The following is a 12,449-nucleotide window of genomic DNA, read 5'->3' as shown; positions in this document are numbered from 1 at the left end:
AATATATAACTTGTCCCTACAATCAGGGTCTGTACCAGAAGATTGGTAAGCTGCCAATGTGACTCCAGTTTTCAAGAAGGGATCTAGGGGCAATCCAGGAAATTATAGGCCGGTCAGCTTAACTTCAGTGCTGGGTAAATTGATGGAAAGCATACTAAAGGACAAAATTGTTAAGCATATCGAAGAACAGGCTTTGTTGAAGGAGAACCAGTATCGCTTCTGCAAAGGAAAGTCTTGCCTCACTTACCTTTTGGAGTCCTTTGAGAATGTCAACAGGCATGTGGATAAAGGTGATCCGGTTGACATAGTATCTTTGGACTTCCAAAAAGCTTTTGATAAAGTTCCCCACCAAAGACTCTTGAGTAAACTTAGCAGTCGTGGAATAAGGGGACAAGTTCATGTGTGGATCGGTAACTGGTTGAAGGATAGGAAACAGAGAGTAGGAATAAATGGACAGTTTTCACAATGAAGGTAGGTAGGAAGTGGAGTCCCCCAGGGATCGGTACTGGGACCAGTGATCTTTAACTTGTTCATAAACAATCTAGAAGTTGGAGTGACCAGTGAAGTGGCCAAATTTGTAGATGACACTAAACTATTTAGGATAGTTAAATCCTCAACGGATTGTGAGGAACTCCAAAAAGTTCTCTCCAAACTGAGGGAATGGGCAACAAAATGGCAAATGCGGTACAACGTAAGCAAGTGTAAAGTGATGCATATTGGGGCAAAAAAAACCCCTAACTTCACATATACGCTGATGGGATCTGAGCTGTCGGTGACTGACCAGGAAAGAGATTTTGGGGTCATGGTGGACAGCTCATTGAAGGTGTTGACTCAATGGATGGCAGCTGTGAAAAAGGCTAATTCCATGCTAGGAATCATTAGGAAGGAGATTGAAAATAAAAGTGCTAATATTATAATGCCCTTATACAAATCTATGGTGCAGTCACATCTGGAGTACTGTGTACAGCTTTGGTCACCGTATCTCAAGAAGGATATTGTAGAACTGGAAAAGATGCAGAAGAGGAAAACCAAAATGATCAGGGGCCTGGAGCACCTTCCTTATGAGGCTAGGCTACAGCATCTGGGGCTCTTTACCTTGGAAAAGAGATGACTGAGGGGAGACATGATTGAAGTGTATAAAATTATGCATGGAGTGGAGAGGGAAGACCGAGAGAAATTTTTCTCCCTCTCACAACACTAGAACCCATGAAACTGTAGGTTGGGAAATTTAGGACCGGAAATACTTTTTCACACAGCACGTAACTAATCTATGGAATTCCTTGCCATGGGATGTAGTGATGGCCACCAGCTTGGATGGCTTTAAAAGGGGCTTACACAGATTCATGGTGGACAGGTCTATCAATGACTACTAGACTCGTGGCTGTGGGTCATCTCCAGCCTCAGAGGCATGATGCCTCTCAATACCAGTTGCAGGGGAGCAACTGCAGGAGAGCGGGCATGCACATACCTTTTGCCTCTGGGCTCCCCAGAGACATCTGGTGGGCCACTGTGTGAAGCAGGATGCTGGACCAGATGGGCCTTGTGCCTGGTCCATCAGGGCTGTTTTTGTGTTATAATGTGAAAGTATGGTATATGGCAGCCTTGGTAATGTTGGGAGCGAAGGCAACCCTCAGGGAGAGAGGGGAATAGTAGTAGTAAGGGAGAGGTCTGAATAGCCAACAGTTGGCAGGCTCTGGAGTCTGACTGAAAGAGGCAAGAAAGATTAAAGAGCAACTTTTATACCTGTCCTTTAATTTATCATCTCATGGGCGAAGCCAAGTGGGTGAGTCTCATCGGGGAGACTCAAAGGTCCTGTCCTCAGGGATCTTGCCAGAGCAACAGGCAGGAAAGTGCAGCTGGGTGCCAGTTTGGCTCCAAGGTCTAAAGGACAGTGTACCAACAGCCAGCCAAGGGGAGCACTTGGTTTTCCAAGGTGGTCAGATATAGGGATTAGCCCACAGCAAGCCTACACAAGGAATGGCCCAAGGACAGTGATTTCTACTCTAGGTTACAAGGATGTCCAGGGCAGTCTTATGCAGGGGTCTCTGCAAAATGCCCATGCAGGAATCATCCAAGGATCATGATTTCAGCTAGAGATTTGTACTTGGCAGTCCAGTGATTCAGCTTAAGGAGGAGGGGATCTGAATGCACAGATGGGCACTTGACTGAGCGTGCCTGTGTGTGGGCGCATGTGTGCACACACATACACACATATCTTAAAAGCAAGACTACTTATAAGTTTTTCCTCCTGGGATTTCCAAGCAGGGAAAACAAAGGTGGGAAATTAAAAGAAGCAGAGAAGATAAATGATAATTGGGAATTTCTGTTCTCTTGGAAACAGTCTTTGGTATTGGTCTTAAATGGAGTCTGCTTCCCATCTGGCACCAAATATATGTCTATGCAACAGGTTCATTTAGTACCAAGATCAAATTTCCAAGATGAAGGGGAGGCTGTCTGGCTGCAAGTTAGCAGGGACAGAAAAGCTGCTGCTGCTGCCGCTGCCGCCGCTGCCACCGCAACCCACAGAGGCATGACATAAAGCAGATAAAGCCCCACCGCCAATGACAACTCGCCCACCCCAAGGTCCTTGGAAGCTCATAAGCAAAACCGCTCTGAGCCATTTTGGAAGGGCAGTATACAAACAAACAAACCAATAAATAGCAGGCAAATGATCTTTCCCCCCAGACTTGAAACTTTTGTGAACTTAATTACAAGGCTTCTCTAATAGTACATTTTATCAGGATCAGCCCAAATGACACGCAGACTTAAGCAACTCTTGTTACTAATATGATAGTTCAGATAGCACTCATGTAAAGTTGAATTTATTTATTTGATCTACTTCACGGATCAATCTTTGCGTGCTCTCTGTTACACTTGGAAATAAACATGTAAAGAGATTGAAAGTTTTGGGAACGTATGTGCATATTTACATAGCAAAGATCTCCCAGTTCCACACTTTAGTACTAAATCAGAAGTTTATTCAGTCCCCTTGACTTTAAAAAAAAATAAAAATAAATTATGGTGTGTCAGGGAATGTGCTGCATGGATATTGCTACTTCCTTTGTATGAACTGTGCTGTCTGTATCACATCTTTATTTTTTGACTTGGGGTAGCCAAGTGAGAAGTTAGCACAGATAGGACTCGTAAGACTATGTGTGCTGAAGGAGCACAGCTGATCCAAGAAATATATTAACTCTGAAGCATTTCTTCCTTCACAATTCTGACCTGTGACACAGTAATTGTAGCTGTATGCAGTGTGTTCTAGCATCTAAATTTCCACATGCCTAGCAGATACCTGTGTAGGTTATGCCTTTACACTGAGTAAAGTAATCTTAACACTTATGTAGAAGTGGAACACAGGAAGTTGCTTTTTACATTGTCAGCCTATTGATTGGTCATTGTTGTCTATAATGACTGGCAATGGCTCTCCGGGAAGTTTTTCACACAGGGCTTTTAAAGTCCTGTAGCTCACATCTCCTCCAGAATGGAAGGTGTGCATTCACATATCGGGCAGATTTACCCCGAAGTCCCTGCGATCGGGTAGCACTTTACGCAAAATTCAGGTTTTTCATTGCGCGTTAGAGTGCAGCCCAATTTATATCCGGGGTTAAAAAACCCACTTTTTGCATAAGGTTTTTTAAAAATAACTTTGAGTTTGCAGTAAAGCTTTGCAGAAGGCTCGCAGTAAAGCCTGTTGTGTGGAGAACTCCTGGGTTTTTGGATATGGGTTCTTCACTTAATGGCACAGAGGGGAAATGACTTGATTATCAAGCCAGAGGTTGCCAGTTTGAATCCCGCTGGTATGTTTCCAAGACTATGGAAAACACCTATATTGGGCAGCAGCAATATAAGAAGATGCTGAAAGGCATCATCTCATACTGAGTGGGAGAAGGCAGTGGTAAACCCCTCTTGTAGTCTACCAAAGACAACTACAGGGCTCTGTGGTTGCCAGGAGTCAAAACCATCTCTATGGCACTCTACCTTTTACTTGAAAGTGCCAAGAATTGAATCTGGGTCTTTTGCATGTAGCTCACTCTACCACTGACTGAGCTATGGCCTCTCTCTGGTTCAGTAGTAAAAACAATAGGCGTAGTTGTCTTTTAAGGAGCAATAAATTTTAATTGTCCTTCATTGCAGCTGGACCATCCAGATTAATAATTAGCTAAACTGAAGGTTTAAGTGTGATCTAGTATAGCATTAGTAAACAGAATCAACCACTGACTTTGACATGCATAATTCAAACTAAATTTGGTTATGTATTAAGTGTGTGCCAAGCCAAGTGTACAGTAAAGCCAGTGAGCCTAGATATCAAACTGGTGAGAGAGCACCCTCTAGGGCTGCACAGTAGCAATGGGAATTACAGGCATGACCTAAGTGTACTTACAGCAATTTTTGTGTTTCTTGGAGACCTCCCTCTCTAGAATTTAAAGACTATATAGCAAGGATACGGTCCACTAGAATCCAGAGGAAATGCCACAACTAAATTGACTGATTAGTTGGATTAACTGTTTCTGGATAAATTGCCTGTCTCCTTTTTGAGTAGGGTTGATGACTAGGCAAGAACAAAGTCATAGCGTTCTCAATAACATTTTAAATGATAAACTACCAACGATTCCTAGAAAAATATTTGCAACTGGAATAAAGTCAGTCTGAAATCATTAGCAGAGAACTTACTGTGTTCAAACATATACTGTTTCTACTTATCAATGGCAGCAACAAGGACCACAACTTTTTCAACATTAGCATGAACCCCCACCCAGAAAACTAGTATTGTAGTTTTGGTTAGGGATGTACCCAGAACTACTCCTCCACATTCCAGAGGCAGCGGGGGTGCTCCCTTAAGGGCAGGAGAGGGTGCACTTACCCCTCCCGCCACATTTTCCCCGCCAAGACTCAGTTGTATCAAAGCCCCTCGGGGCAGCAGCATACCTTCCTGCCACCCCCTTGCCATCCTCAGCGGGAAGTGGCCAGAAGTACCGGGCACGCATGTGCCCATCTGCCGTGCACATGCATGTGACGGGAGCACGTGTGCCCGGTACATATGGCGAAGGATGGCAATGGGGCAGCAGGGAGGAGCATTTCTGCCCTGAGGAGCTTTGATACAACAGAGCACCGGCGGGGGAAATGCAGCAGGAGGGGTAAGTGCACTTTCCCCTGCCCTTAAGAGAGCACGCCCACCACCTCTGAGATCCAAAATAGCCCCGGTGGCTGAAACGTTTTGGAGGCTTCTATAATGGTCTCCGAAATATTTCGTGCACATCCTTAGTTTTGGTCTCCTTAGGTATTTCTTCTTCAGATATTTTGGAACACTGACAAATCTGCAGGTCACTCAGAGTCTGCCGGTACCTCCTGTTCACCCTTAGGCACTACAGTTATCCATCTAGAAGGTCATAATGTTTCTAGCTCTTTTGGAAATAGATGTTGTATGCCTTGAAAAGCAGTTCTTCTCCAATTGCAGTATATTAGAATATAGGCCACATGGCAATTCCTATTCTGAAATTTAGGTTTGTTTTTGTTTTTTAAAGCACCGGCAGATTTAATAACTATGGTAACTGTGTGTGTGTGTGTGTGTGTGTGTGTGTGTACGTGTACATATGTGTGTACACACACACTCTGTGTTAATGATCTGACGCCCAGTCAAAGGCCTACTTTGGGTGGAGCAGCAGTTGTTTATACCAGGGATGGCTAACTGGCATACTATGGCCAGATGTGACCTTCCTCTTGCCCTGCCATCCCTGCTTGTATAAACCCCTGCTGCTTGTGCTTTATAGCTGTATGAAATCCTTGCTGCTTGATAGTGCTAACTTCAGAGTAAGAGCTTTAGAGCTTGGCCCCGCATGAGGAGCATGCATAGTTTTGACTCCTGTAGTAGTGTTTTGAGAGTTCAGAAGTTGGTCATTCTTAACGTACATGGTGCAGTGGCCAGAGTGTATGGGAGAATTCTTTTTTCTGTACTGTCACCAGTGTAGCACTGGGTCATTAAATCCAAACCAATAGTAATCTTTATGGCTTAGGTGAAGTACTCTGGAGAGCAATTTATCTCTTTCAAAGTGGTGCTTTCTCATTTGTCTGTGCTTTCTCATTTTGCTCCTCTAGATGGCAGCAAGATCTCATCTTGTTTTGATCACTACAGCGAACACCTGCATATCTGGTGGTCTCCTTCATCAGATCAACAGGTTCTCAGTTTTATCTTTTCCCCTACTTTGGGAAAGTAGCTCATCCCAACTGTCCAATCATGCAGTGGCGTCTGTTCTTTCTCTTTTATTCTGATTAAGCCATCATAGTTATCGCTATCTCTTGATAGGTTTTTGAATTAGGCTAAGATTAATTTACACTTGTTGGCATTGTTATGCAGCTGTTGAGAAAGCAGAGAATTACTCTGAGTGATGCCCCAAGCATCTCTCCGTGAAGTGGAACTATGTGAATAAGGCAGGCAAGAACTTCTGAGAGCTCCCCCCCACCTGGCTGCCACTCAGAAAAAGGCAGCACATTTCTGTAGGTAAAGAGGGAAAGCCAGAAGGTGCAATCCCAATATAATGAAGGAATTGCAAGTGTAATAATAGCTTTTATTATTATGTAAGCACAAGATTCCAACATATTTGAGGCAATGGAAAACTAAAAAGCATTATTGGCTACAAATATCCAATATTTGTTAAAAAGAAAAGAAAAAGCTGCATATGGAATTTAATTCTTAATATTGTGAACTCATAATTAGGGATGTGTGGACCGGTTCGGGGATTTGGGATCAAACTGAAACACACACACACACACACACACAAGGTTCCGTCCAGACTGGAACCGAACCTCCAGACAAGTCCGCGAATTATTTTTTTAATTTTTTAAAATAAATTAAAAATACCTCTAGCCCATTTGGGGGGCTTCCTATAGGCTGAGGGGGGGGTGTCCCGCGAAGGTTCCACCTCCCCCCACTGGCCTCTTAAATCACTGCCGGAGCCCTGGAAAATGCTTGATTTTGGCCTGTTCGGGCCTCTGTAAGTGTGTGCGGCAGCCATTTTGGTCATTTGTGCATGCGTGGTGGCAGCCAAAATGGCCACCGCGCACACTTACAGAGGCCCAAACGGGCCCAAAACAAGCATTTTCCCTAGCTGCAACGGTGATTTAAGAGGCTGGCGGGGGGAGGAGGAACCTTTGCTGACCCCCACAGCCTACAGGAAGCTACCCAAAAGGGCTAGAGGTATTTTTAATTTATTTTAATTTTAAAAAATTGTGGGCCCACCCACCCTTCGGACCAGACCAGTGGGGGCTCTATGGGGGCCGACTCAAACTTGGCCAGTCAGGTTCGAGTCCGGTCCAGACTCTAACCGAACCTGGCCAGCCAGTTCTGTGCACAACCCTACTCCTAACCTATCTGCCAAATTGTACAAATGAACTACTAATACAAGATAACTAAAATTCTATAAAACAAAATAGAAGGTAACTATTTTTCTACAGAAAATTTTCTCATGCTCAAAACAATATTTTATAGAACTTTACTACCAATTCAAGTGTGTAAATAAAGTAATACTGTGAAGTTAGTGTATGTGGTAACTCATCATCTAGTAAGCATCTGTATTGGTGATTCCCAGACAATGTTCCAGAGTACACTGCTGTACTGGGAAGTGAGCCAGTACAGTGTGATGTGGAAAACTAAGCCACCCTGCTGGAAGCATCCACCATGTCAGAGTTAATGCAAATATATTTACCTTATTATGTTGGGAAGAGAGCTGGTCTTGTGGGAGCAAGCATGAATTGTCCCCTTTGTTGAGTAGGGTCTGCCTTGATTTGCATTTGGATAGGAGATACATGTGAGCACTGTAAGATATTCCTTTTAGTGGGTGGGGCTGCTCTGGGAAGAGTGCTTGCATGCAGAAGGTTCCAAGTTCCCTCCCTGGCATCTCCAAGATAGGGCTGGAAGAGACTCCTGGCTGTAACCTTGGAGAAGCCACTGCCAGTCTGCATAGAGCTAGATGGACCAATGATCTGATACTGTATGTGGCAGCTTCCTATGTTCTTATCTTCCTATGTTCCATTCCGTATGTTTGTGAGGCTTACCACATGCAGATAGTGTGCATTCCATGTCATGAATTCCAGAATTATTTGGTGTCACATTGTGTTCATTAGTATTGTGGGATGACCTCTTTCAGTGGCTAATCTTGCAGCAGTTATCTAAGTCTCTATGGTTGTCTGAAGTGTTGGTGTTCTTTGCCTGCCTGAGCAACAGTGCCATTTTGGAAGCGGGTAGAGTACCTCTTCCTAAATAACAAATATCATATTTCATGGTATGTAATCCAAAGCGGCAGGGGGAAGGGAGGAAAAAACCTTAGAACATCTCCCGCCATGAAACCTATCACACAACAATAAAGCCATCCAGTCTGGTGGCCATCACTGCATCCTTTGGCAGAGAATTCCATAGATTAATTATGCCCTGTGTGAAAAAGAACTTCCTTTTGTCAGAGTCTGGATGGATTTCATTTTTGTTTTTCCTGTAGTTAGGCTTTCCAGATTGTATGCCTTCTCTCTCCAGTGGGCAAAATTTCTAGAATTTTCTTCTCCATGGGAAAAAAAATGTTTATGGTAGATGCCAGAGGCAATAGTTCCGGACTTATTCTGTTCTTATATTTGTCCCAAACATGTAATAAACTGCTTCTAATTTTATGTCATGATCTTTCCTTTTTATATTAATCCATAAATATGTGTCGTGCACTCGGGACAGGGCCTTCTCTGTTGCTGCCCCAATACTTTGGAATGCTCTCCCAGTGGCCATTTGCTCCTCGGACTCCATCACAGTTTTTAGAAAGCTTGTTAAATTTGGCTTTTTCCCCAGGCTTTTACATTATTGTTTTTATTGCTGCTTCTATGTGTTTTTACCCGTGTATAGTTTTTATGCTTGTATTTTATAGATTTTAAATTTGGTTTGTTTTTATATTTTTAGCTTAATATTTTGTCATTTTATTGTATGGTTTTGTTTTTTTTACTTTTGTAAACCGCCTTGAGATTGTTTTTAATGAAAGGCAGTATATAAATTCAACAATAAATAAAAATAAATAAAGTAAGTATGTAATCCTTCTGGAAGGTCAAACCCTTCCATGGCCATCACTGAACCATATGGTTCTTTAACCCATTCTGAAATCCATTTCAAGCAACTGGTGTGATGATATAATTTCAAATTAGGAACAGCAAATCCTCCCCAATTTTTTACATCTTGCATGACCCTGAACTGAATTCTTGGTTTTTTATTGGCCCAGATAAAAGAAATTTAATTCCTCTGCCACATATTCAATTTTTTATCCTTGATTTTAATAGGAATCATTTGAAATAAAAAGCTCATCTTTGGTAAAATATTTATTTTAACCAATGCTATCCTTTCCAGACAGAATGGTGCCTTCCTGATTCAACCTGAACAGGATCTTAAATTAACTGAGCAGACATCAAAAAATGTGTGAGCTTGTGCAAACTCACACACCTTAGAGGGAACACTGCCTCTATCATATCTCCCCATAGTCACCTCTTTTCCAAACTAAAAAGCCGCAGGTGTTGTAGCCTTGCCTCATAAGGAAGAAGCTTCAAGCCCCTGATCATCTTGGTTGCCCTCTTCTGCACCTTTTCCAGTTCTACAATGTCCTCCTTAAGATACAGTGACCAGAACTGCACGCAATACTCCAGATGTGGGCACACCATAGATTTGTATAAGCCAAAGGCATTATAATATTAGCATTTTTTATTCTCAATCCCCTTCCTAATGATTCCAAGCATGGAATTTGCCTTTTTCACAGCTGCTGAACACAGAGTCAACACTTTCAATGAGCTGTCCACAATGACACTAAGATCTCTCTCCTGGTCAGTCACTGACAGCCAGGGCCATCCCAAGGAGTATGTGAGGCTGGGGGTGAGCAGCACTCCCCCTAAGCCCCACTCCACCACCGTGCTGCTCCTCGCCACCAACACCTCCCCCCCCCCATGCCTGGCTGCCATCCTCCACTTCCTGCTGGGGGCAAGGCTCCTCAGCAGAGCCTGGGCAGCAGCAACAGGAGTGAGAGGTGCAGAAGCCACCACTGCTGCCTAGGCCCTGCTGTCTCTGCCCCGCAACTACCCATAAGAACAGCCCTGCTGGATCAGGCCCAATGCCCATCTAGTCCAGCATCCTGTTTCGCACAGTGGCCCACCAGATGCTGCTGGAAGCCACAGGCAGGAGTTGAGGGCATGCCCTCTCTCCTGCTGTTACTCCCCCGCAACTGCTACTCAGAGGCATCCTGCCTTTCAGGCTGGAGGTGGCCTGTAGCCCTCCGACTAGTAGCCATTGATAGACCTCTTCTCAATGAAGTTATCTAAAACCCTCTTAAAGCCATCCAGGTTGTTGGCTGTCACCACATCCTGTGGCAGAGAGTTCCACAAGTGGATCACGCATTGTGTGAAACAATACTTCTGTTTGTTGGTCCTAGACCTCCTGGCAATCAATTTCATCAAGTGACCCCTGGTTCTAGTGTTGTGTGAGAGGGAAAAGAATTTCTCTCTCTCTCCACTTTCTCCACACCATGTATGATTTTATAGACCTCTATCATGTCTCCCCGCAGTCGTCTTTTTTCTAAACTGAAAAGCCCCAGATATTGTAGTCTTGCCTTCTAAGAAAGGTGCTCTAGCCCCCTAATCATCTTGGTTGCCCTCTTCTGCACCATTTCCAGTTCTACAATGTCCTTTTTAAGATGTGGTGGCCGGAATTGTACTCAGTACTCCAAGTGTGGTCGCAGCATACTTTTGTATAAGGGCATTATAATATTAGCAGTTTTTTTAAATTTTCAATCCCCTTCCTAATGATCCCTAGCATGGAATTGGCGTTTTTCACAGCTGCCGCACATTGAGTCGACACTTTCAATGAGCTGTCCACCACGACCCCGAGATCCCTCTCCTGGTCAGTCACTGACAGCTTAGATCCCATCAGCATATACTTGAAGTTGGGGTTTTTCGTCCCAATGTGCACCACCTTACATTTGCTAACACTGAACCGCATTTGCCATTTTGTCACCCACTCCCCTAGTCTGGAGATATCCTTTTGGAGCTCCTCACAATCCGTTTTGGTTTTCACTACCCGGAAGAGTTTGGTGTCATCTGCAAATTTGGCCACCTCGCTGCTTACCACTGCTTCTAGATCATTTATGAATATGCTCCTCGCCACCAACTGGGGGACCCCACTTCTTACTTCCCTCCATTGTTAAAACTCTCCATTTATACCTACCCTCTGTTTCCTATCTTTCAGCCAGTTAGCAATCCTACTCTACCCTCTGTTTCCTGTTTTTTCAACCAGTTAGCTATCCACACATGTACTTGTCCCCTTATCCCATGACCGCTAAGTTTCCTCAGGAGTCTTTGATGAGGAACTTTGTCAAAAGCTTTTTGGAAGTCCAGGTATAGTATGTCAACTGGATCACCTTGATCCACACGCTTGTTGACGCTCTCAAAGAACTTCAAAAGGTTGGTGAGGCAAGATACCCATCAGGCTAGGGACAGCAGCAGAGGCGGTGTGTGGTTTCTTTTAATAGCACCACTCTTTGCTCTGTTGGGCACCTGGAGGCAGCTTCCATGAAGCCTGTGAAGAGGCTGGCAGAGTGGTGGAGACAGGGTAGCCTCCCTGCAGAATGCCAGGAGAGCCTCTGCTGCTTTACAGAGGATGCTACGGTACCAACAGGGCAAAGTGCAGTGCTTTTAAAAGAAATCATGTGCTACCTCCACTGCTGCCCCTAGCCTGACAGGTGGTTGGGGGAGAGAGACAGTAGGAGCTCAGGGCAGTCACCCCAGTCACCCTGCCCACTTCCCTCCATTGTGAAAACTGTCCACTTATTATGAAACCCTCCATTTTCTGTCCTTCAACTAGTTACCAATCCACATGAGAACCTGTCCCCTTATTCCATGACTGCTATATCTAATCTGATTGCTGCATTTTGGACTATTGAAGTTCCCAGACTAAGTACAAAGGCAGCCCTATGTAGAGTGCACTGCAGTAATTCAACCTGGAGGTTACCAGCTGATGCTCCACTGTTTTGAGGTCATTCTTTTCAAGGAATGGACAAAGCTGTTGTATCAGTCAGAGCTGATGAAAAGCACTCTTGGCCATTGCCTCAACCTGAGACACCAGGGTGAGCCCAGGATCCAAGATCACTCCCAAACTATGCACCTTTTCTTTTGGGGGAAGTGTAATCTCATTCAAATCTCCAGATTACAGCCACCCTTAACAGGTACCGCCATCTTGCTTGAATTGAGCTTCAGTTTATTATGTTTCATCCAGCCCATTGCTGCCTGCAGGCAGACATTTAGGAGATAATGCCATTTCCTTATGATGATGTGGAGAGATAGATTTGGGTATCATCGACATACTGATAGCACCCAGCACCAGATCTCCTGAAGACCTCACTCAGCGGTTTCATGTAGATGTTAAAAAGCATTGATGACAGAATGGA

The 12,449-nt window shown here is 44.1% G+C and overlaps 1 protein-coding gene across 7 annotated transcripts in view; it reads left to right on the top strand.

Annotated features, from left to right (window-relative positions):
• ANKRD12 (ankyrin repeat domain 12) overlaps positions 1-12,449 on the top strand; it is a 125,510-nt gene that overhangs the window by 29,733 nt on the left and 83,328 nt on the right. Inside the window, exon 1 of one of the 7 annotated variants that reach the window (XM_053244091.1) lies at positions 6,158-6,176. The exons of 5 other annotated variants lie outside the window; for them this stretch is intronic. The gene's annotated coding sequence lies outside the window, so the exon portion shown is untranslated. Of the gene's footprint in view, positions 1-6,157; positions 6,177-12,449 lie in introns of those variants that run through there. One more of the 7 variants, XM_053244095.1, reaches the window with a different exon arrangement.

The sequence above is a fragment of the Hemicordylus capensis genome, chromosome 4 (assembly GCF_027244095.1).
Source record: "Hemicordylus capensis ecotype Gifberg chromosome 4, rHemCap1.1.pri, whole genome shotgun sequence".
Taxonomy (NCBI): Eukaryota; Metazoa; Chordata; class Lepidosauria; order Squamata; family Cordylidae; genus Hemicordylus; species Hemicordylus capensis.
Note: the sequence above shows the minus strand (reverse complement) of the source record. Positions and strands in the feature narration are given on the sequence as shown.